The sequence below is a fragment of the Rhinoderma darwinii genome, chromosome 1 (assembly GCF_050947455.1).
Source record: "Rhinoderma darwinii isolate aRhiDar2 chromosome 1, aRhiDar2.hap1, whole genome shotgun sequence".
NCBI lineage: Eukaryota > Metazoa > Chordata > Amphibia > Anura > Rhinodermatidae > Rhinoderma > Rhinoderma darwinii.
The window spans coordinates 150474260-150482252 of record NC_134687.1 but is presented as its reverse complement, the minus strand read 5'-3'; positions in this window follow the sequence as shown (position 1 = coordinate 150482252).

The following is a 7993-nucleotide window of genomic DNA, read 5'->3' as shown; positions in this document are numbered from 1 at the left end:
TACACTTATAATACATATTGAATAACACAAGATACCCTAAGGCTATACATGGGTGTATTTAGGTCAGTGTTTTGCATCAGTACAGTGCACTGTATTTGTAAAGTCCTGTTCACATCAGCGTTGACCTTCCATTTGGGCTTTCCACTCATCTGTTACTTTAGAGGAATGGACAAACGGAAAGTACTGTTTCCGTTTGCAATACCATTGATTTCAATGGTATTTTTTTGGTTTCAGTTTGATTCAGTATGCCTCCGTTCCGCTAGGTTTCCGTTTTTTCACGTAAACAATAGTGCAGCACACTAGCGTAACGGAGGCAAACAAACCAAAACAATACCATTGAAAACAATGGTATTGCAAACGGAAACGATACTTTCCATTTGTCTCTCCGTTCATCTGTTCCTCTGACGGAACAAATGAACGGAATGCCGAACGGAAGGTCAACGCTGATGTGAGCAGGCCCTAAGCCAAAAACTAGGAGCGGACAATAAACAGAAAAAAATATAATGAACAGATTTGTACTTTTTTCAAGCTTTGGACCCATCAGGACGGGGGCCAGTAGAAATTTTTCTGGGCATTATCAAGTGGTAGTTTTGCATAATCAGACAGTGTGTCCGCAGAGATTTACATCCTATAGAGATTTGATAATCCTCCTTTACCCAGCCCATACAGACCTAGGATTGTCAGCAGCGTCAGGACTAGATCTAGTGTGGAATTGGTACTGATAAGAGACTGCAGCAGAAAAGACAGCAGCAGAGTGCCAGAGACACTCACATTCAGCAGCCGTCCATGCACAAATTGCCAGCCTGTCCAGCCCCGAAAGTATACAGATTGAGTTATAGCGAGTCATTGTCCGTCTGAGGCTGCCAGACCACTCTGTGTCAAGTCACGCCTTCAAAATCACAACTTTCAACCATGTCTAGGTGTATTTACAATCCTTGGTTTTGTGGCTTTTTCTTGCTGTGATTTGTGCCACATAACTGGCGAATGTAAACACTCTCATAACCGGTATTTTTCGGTGGAAAAGGTTGTAACCCTAGGTCGGATCTAGTGGGTAGTACACAATATGATTGTGCCACCATAAAATGTCCAGAACTGGAAAATGTAGTGTTAAACATGGGAAAGAATATCTGCTGCACATACTCTATTGGACATTTATAATTCATGCCATTTAAAAAAATATTGTAAACATTGAAGGCTAAAAGGGACCAAACCCAGAGCTGGCTATATACATCTAGCAAATGACTAAATATGAAATAAAAATGAGTGAAAACGCGCATGAATCTGGTCCGTTCTGCATGCGTTATTCACGCTCTCACAAAGCACATCTTTTTTTTTTATTATTTTCAATTGAATTGATGCATAAATCACGCACCCATTGACTTCAATGAGCGATAGGTGTGTGAAAGACACACCAATATAGGACATGTAGTGAGTTTTACGCAACAGACGCACGCTGCGTGAAAACTCCTGCATGTGTGAACGGCCCCATTGAAATCAATGGGTCCGTGTGCTGCGCGTGATTTCCCTGCGCAGCACACGGACGTTATTCACGTTCGCCTGAATGAGCCCTTAGACAGCTTCCCTGTATGGAAAAGACACGTGACCCTGGAGTGCAGCATAAAATCAAGTGAGTATGTATTCTGTGGATCAGTTTCTTTGTAAACCCACATTAGAATGGGTAAATTGAGTGATCTGAGCGACTTCGAACGAAGCATGGTGATCGGTTCTAGACTAGCCGGGGCCAGTATTTCAAAAACTGACAACCTTGTGAGATTTTCTCATGCCACGATGTCAATAGTATACCCAGAATGGTATGATTGAGGAACAACATCCAGCAAAAGGGGATCCCGTGGATGCCAGGTATCAAATTGTTTTGTACAGCATTGGGTAAAATCAACTTTTCATCTCTGGATATGAGTCTGCTCAGTACATAAGACTAATGGTTACTGTGTTTATTTAATAAAAAAAAAAGATATACACTTTTTTTATTACAGTAAGGGCTAGTTCACACAGCAGATTTCGGGTGGCGAGTCCGGCCGCAAAACCCGCTGCGGAACTATTCCTGCCGACGGCAGGAAGATTCCTCATTCCCATTGACATCAATGGGAGGTTCGGGCAGAATCCACCCGAAGATCAAGCAGGACGCTTCTTTTTCCCGCTAACTGAAGTAATCTGCTAGCGGGAAAATGAAGCGTTCAACTCCCATTGAAATTAATGGTAGGTGAAATTTTGCCGCAAAATTCCCCTGTGTGTGCATACCCTACCAGTTACTTTATTTTGTTTTGATTAGTCATTGTATATTTATACTTATAAACAATGTATGCTAAGTTCAGTGTTTACTCACAATCTAAGGCCTCATGCACACGACCGTATTTTTTCCCACCCGTAAATACTGGCGTAAATACGGGTCCGGTGTCACACGTATTCCACCCGTTTTGCACCAGTATTTACGAACCCGTGCCCGTAAATAGGGGTCCGGTGTCACACGTATTCCACCCGTATTTACGAGCACGTTTTTAGCGGCAAAATAGCACTGCACTAATCGGCAGCCCCTTCTCTCTATCAGTGCAGGATAGAGAGAAGGGACAGCCTTTTCTGTAATAAAAGTTAAAGAAATTCATACTTACCCGGCCGTTGTCTTGGTGACGCGTCCCTCTCTTCACATCCAGCCCGACATCCCTGGATGACGCGGCAGTCCATGTGACCGCTGCAGCCTGTGATTGACCTGTGATTGGCTGCAGCGGTCACATGGCCTGAAACGTCATCCAGGACGTCGGGCCGGATGTCGAGAGGGACGCGTCACCAAGGCAACGGGCGGGAGACCGGACTGGAGGAAGCAGGAAGTTGTCGGTAAGTATGAACGTCTTTTATTTTTATTTTTTACAGGTTTATACTGATCGGTAGTCACTGTCCAGGGTGCTGAAAGAGTTACTGCCGATCAGTTAACTCTTTCAGCTCCCTGGACAGTGACTATTTACTGACGTCGCTTAGCAACGCTGCCGTAATGACGGGTGCACACATGTAGCCACCCGTTATTACGAGAGCTCCATAGACTTCTATGGACTGTCCGTGCCGTTATTACGGCCTGAAATAGGACATGTTCTATCTTTTTCAACGGCACGGGCACCTTCCCGTGAGAAAACGGGAAGGCACCCGTCGCCAATAGAAGTCTATGAGCCCGTTATTACGGGTCGTGATTACGACTCGTAATAACGGGCGTTTTTACGGTCGTGTGCATGAGGCCTAAATTGTATATTATTTAAGGGCCTGTTCACATCAGCATTTGGGTTCTGTTCATCTGTTCCATTCAACCTTTCCGTCAGAAACAGATGAACGGGAGAGTCGACCGGAAACTATCGCTTCCGTTTGTATTACCATTGATTTCAATGCTAATGCTTCCGTTTCAGTTTGTTTCCGTTCTGTAAAGTTTCAGTTTTTTTCACGGAAACAATAGCATAGTCGACTACGCTATTGTTTCTCTGAAAAAGCCGGAAACTTTACGGAACGGAAACAAGCATTACCATTGAAATTAATGGTAATGCAAACCCAAACAATAGTTACCATTCGGCTTTCCATTCATCTCTTCCTCTAACGGAAAGGTTGAAGAGAACCCGAACGCTGATGTGAACAGGCCCTAAGATATGTATATTTTTGATTGGCTTTTGTAGTTGTCAATGAAACTTAGACCTATTTAATAGCTGCAGGAACTGCGGTCCTCACACCTAAAAGAAGCAAGGAATACTGTCAAAACGCGCACCGAGTGTTCGGTTTTATACATCTTATATAGAGTCAATTGTAAAGAAGAGGCCGTACTGCAGACAAAAAAGAAGAATAAGGGGAGGCCTCCCTGACTAAAATAGATGGGAGGGGTAACGAGTTGGTTGGCCTATGGGAAGTTTAAAATAGGGTTAGTAGGAGGGCTAGTGGGATAAGGGGTGGGGTGTTTAGGGGCTGTACCTTTTTCCCTGTTGTCTCTCTCCCTCTCTTCGCCAGGACGCTGAAGCAGGAACATGTCCTCTCCTCTTCCATCGTGGCGTCCGAGAAAGATCTTCTGCGGCAGCTGCGGACCGTCTAGGGGGCCTGGATGGCTCAGTGCGCAGGTAGCGGCGCTGATTGCGGGCCAGGATTCCTCTCCTAACCAGGAGTCATCGGAGGTTCAGGGTGCAGGCCCGGAGCGCTCCCCCGCAACGCCGGCTCCATCTCTGCAGGAGCAGACGGAGGTACGTGCACGGCGTTCCAGGGGGATGGGTGTGAGATGAGGAGAGCCTGTCTCCCCGGTTACGCCGGATGAGGCCGGCACTTCTGGTGCGACACGCAGCACGAGGGGCTCGCGATCGCCTGTCCGGCTGAGTCCAGAGGTGATCCCACGGACACGGTGCCGCAGGAGGAGACTCTGTGGACCCTCCTTTTTGGTCTTCAGGGCGGCCTGCTGCTGTTCCGAGGTCAGGTTCTGGGAGGAATCCCAGAACACGGAGGCGCCCAGCGGCTACTACAACGAGGATGTGGCCTTCACTTCCGCCCATCCCCCTCCATCTTCCGTTCGGGGTGGAAGTGTTTCATGGTAATGATCCAGCCAGAGGGCCGGCTGGGCTGGACGCGGCGATGCCTTTTTGTGACAGTAACGTTGGAGGACACAGGATGCGGTCAGTTCTTTGGGTGCTAGGCAACGTATAGCTTGTGGCTGGTTCTTCAGGCCAGTGGAGGAGTGACCTGGAGACGTGCCGTCAGGATGATGTGATGTCTTCTTCCCGGTTCCTGTCCAGGAGCTGGAATTACCCGTGCACATATTGCCAATGCGGACAGCGCCACAGTGGGACCGGAGCATTGGATGATGGTGACCCGGGGGCCTCTACACGTGGACATGCAGGTCCGGCTGACAGGATCACAGCCCCTGGGCAGCCTGGTGAGTTGACGCCTACATTACCTTTTCCTGCTTTATTGATGTCGGGTGTCAGTTCGGATTTAGTCGCATCAGGTGTGGTTGCGCGGGGGGGTCCGGGGTCCCCGAGTCGCAATCGAACGTGGGTCGGGAGAATCTGGTGGAGTTAGTGGATTGCTTAAAAGAGTTAGTGGGGCGGCTGGGGGTGTCCCCATCACTAGGGCAGGCGGTCGCGTCGCCGGTCGCAGTTTGGGCTGGTTCCCCCCTTAGCCCCCCCCCCTGGTTCTTAATAGTCCAGACAATTGGCAGGGGCTTTAGCACGGGTGGAGATGGATGTGGCAGGTTGCGCCAGACGTGGCAGATGGCAGCAGGTTGCGCCAGACATGGTGAATGACAGCAGGTGCAGCAGGTTGCACCAGACGTGGCAGGTGCAGCAGGTTGTGCCAGTCATGGCGGACAACAGCAGGAGCAGCAGGACACGACTCCAATCACGAAACAGGCTCCGGAACAATAACACAGCACAGGATACCGGTAGCAGGGCACGGGAACACTGGGAACAGAGTAACACTAAGGGACCGTTTGCAAGACTAATATGGGAATTAGGGTATGTTCACACGCTTAAGCGCATATTCACACGGGCTATTTTCAGCTGTTTTCCTGTCCGTTAACGCCCCGAAAAACGGCTAAAAATGCCCCCGGGGCTGAACGCCTACAAACATCTGCCCACTGATTTCAATGGGAAAAACGGCGTTCCGTTCCCACAGGGCGTTTTTTTAAAAACGGCCGTGTAAAAAAAGCCTTGTAAAAAGAAGTACATGTCACTTCTTAAGCCGTTTTTGGAGCCATTTTTCATTGACTCCAAAACAGCTCCAAAAACTTCCGTAAAAAACGACGGGGAAAAAAACGCAATTTGCTTAAAAAACGGCTGAAAATCAGGAGCTGTTTTCAGCAATTTTTTGTTAAACGTTTTTAAAAACCGGCTGAGTAACAAAATGCCCCGTGGGAACGGAACACTGTTTTCCCCATTGAAATCAATGGGCAGATGTTTGGAGGCGTTCAGCCCCTGTATGTTCAGCCATTTTTTGGGTCGTTTACGGCCTGAAAAACGGCTGAAAATAGGCCGTGTGAACGTACCCTTACAAACAACGCTCAGGCAAGGATCGAAAGGGCAGGACCCTTTTTATAGTTCAAGGTGATCTGAGCATAATTAATTATTTACATATGCGTGCTGGCCCTTTAAGGCCGGGAACCTGCGCGCCCTCTAGTTAACACTACGGGATAGAGTGGACGTATGTGCTGGAGGGAGGGAGACGTTGGCAGGAAGAGGAAGACCTGCGGGAGGCAAGTAAGGGAAGGTTACGGTCCGTGGCCGTAACAAATGGGAACCTGTCTGGTAGTTTTAACCCCTTGAACCTCTACCATGAGGTAATACATGACCTGACAATATGTAAGATCGATAGCATCGCATCCCCCACTGTAAATAGCGCCACCTGAACTGACTCTAGGAGCGGAATCCCCTGTGTCAGATGGCCGGGGATTCCGCTTCTAGACAGAGCCCCTGACGTCACTGTGACGTTAGGGGTTCTCTCTAGGAGCGGAATCCCTGGCCGACACTCTGGCCGGGGATTCTGCTATTGGAGAATCCCCCGGTGTTACTATCCATATAGGGACAATGACGTCAGCGGCTCTCTCTAGGAGCGGAATTCTCGGTGTCAGATTGCTCTGTATCGGGGATTCCGCTACTGGAGAAGCCCCTGGTGTTACTATCCACTATCCATCCCCGCTCTGGCAGGGGATAACGCTTTTAGAGTTAACCCCTGACGTCACTGTCCATATATGGACAGAGACATCAGGGGCTTCCTGTAGGAGCGGAATCTTCGGCCAGAGGGATACCGCTCCTACAGCGAGCTACAGAGATGCTGTTTACAGGAAGGGGGTGCCATTTACTGGGGGTGGGGTGGTATCTGCAGCGGGGATATTGCTTAATACAGGGAGATGTTGCTATCTACAGGGGGTGCTATATACAGGGAGTGTGGCACTATCTACATGGGTACTGTGGCATTATATTGGCACTATCTACAGGGGACACTGGCGCTATCTACATGGGTACTGTGTGGGGCACTAAGTGGGCATTATCTACAGAGAGAACTGTGGCACTGTGTGGGCACTATCTATGTTGGCACTGGCACTATTTATGTGGGCAATGTGGCACTATCTACAGTGGTATTGCATCACTATCTACATGGGCACTGTGGTGTGTTCAGGGGGTTGGGACAATAAGCCGTAACGAATAAAATGTATCCATTTTTTTAATGTCAATGAAAAACTGATGGCAAATGCCGGTTAAAAACGGTCAGACGGCTGGGAAATGGATTACAATTTTGAGACACGTTGATGCAAAACAGCCATGAAAAACTGACAGTTGAATCGTTGCTGACTGCCATTTTTTTCACGGTCGTGTGTATATAGCCCTCTTCACTCTCCCCTCACAGCGATCCAGGGTGACGGAGAGAGAAGAGGACTAATTGTGACAGAGCTCTACAGTGTATGTGTGTGTGTATATATATATATATATATATATATATATATATATATATATATATATACTACCGTTCAAAAGTTTGGGGTCACCCAGACAATTTTGTGTTTTCCATGAAAACTCACACTTCTATTTATCAAATGAGTTGCAAAATGACTAGAAAATATAGTCAAGACATTGACAAGGTTAGAAATAGTGATTTTTTTTATTTCAAATAATAATTTTCTCCTTCAAACTTTGCTTTTAATAAAGAATGCTCCATTTGCAGCAATTACAGCATTGCAGACCTTTGGCTTTCTAGCTGTTAATTTGCTGAGGTAATCGGGAGAAATTTCACCCCATGCTTCCAGAAGCCCCTCCCACAAGTTGGATTGGCTTGATGGGCACTTCTTGCGTACCATACTGTCAAGCTGCTCCCACAACAGCTCTATGCGGTTGAGATCTGGTGACTGCGCTGGCCACTCCATTACAGATAGAATACCAGCTGCCTGCTTCTTCCCTAAATAGTTCTTGCATAATTTGGAGGTGTGCTTTGGGTCATTGTCCTGTTGTAGGATGAAATTGGCTCCAATCAA